The sequence below is a fragment of the Penaeus monodon genome, chromosome 21, assembly GCF_015228065.2.
Source record: "Penaeus monodon isolate SGIC_2016 chromosome 21, NSTDA_Pmon_1, whole genome shotgun sequence".
Taxonomy (NCBI): domain Eukaryota; kingdom Metazoa; phylum Arthropoda; class Malacostraca; order Decapoda; family Penaeidae; genus Penaeus; species Penaeus monodon.
The window spans coordinates 14,382,604-14,383,269 of record NC_051406.1 but is presented as its reverse complement, the minus strand read 5'-3'; the positions used below and the strand labels follow the sequence as shown (position 1 = coordinate 14,383,269).

At 34.5% G+C, this 666-nt stretch overlaps 1 pseudogene; it reads right to left on the bottom strand.

Annotated features, from left to right (window-relative positions):
* Positions 1 to 337: 337 nt before the first annotated feature.
* Positions 338 to 666, bottom strand: part of LOC119586579 — a 3,582-nt pseudogene continuing 3,253 nt past the window's right edge.

The window sequence follows — 666 nt, the reverse complement described above, 5'->3', positions numbered from 1 at the left end:
GTCTTGCGATGTTCCCGGGAAATCTAGTTTGACTGTGGAGATTGTCTCAGCCTCTATGTCTTCACTTTCTGAAGCCTTCCAACATTTGCAGTACCAAAAAATAACACATGATTAGATTATCAATCTCAGGAATATTATTCACACACCTTATTCTTTCAGAGGTATTGATAACTTATGGTCAAAAAGCTTTCTCATTCCTTTCATCACACCTTTAATTTAAAAAAATATTAATAGTGTCCTTCTTGTCATTACTTCTTACCTTTGCATCAATAAACACTTGATTAAATGTTGGAAAGAGATGTATTCCAGACGGCGCCAAAACAGTTTTGCTAACTGTTCATAAAAATATGTAGTTTGCTGCTTAGTAGGAAAATGGATCTTCACGTTGGCCCTTGTCTCCGCCCACAGTTACAAAAGCTGACATAACCCAATGCAGAGCATGTGACTCATCACAGCACAGAGCTGGCAAATGTTAAAGAAAAAACATTACATCTCTGGTGAAAAAATAGTTAAAGGGGACATTTGATATTTCACTTCTAAAGAAGAATTTAAAAAACTATATTAAAATCAGTCCTCATTCACTTTACAATACTTATAAAAACCTTATAACCTTGAAGGACTAAAATCAAAAATATCATGCATCACTGACACCTACTCAACCTAAAA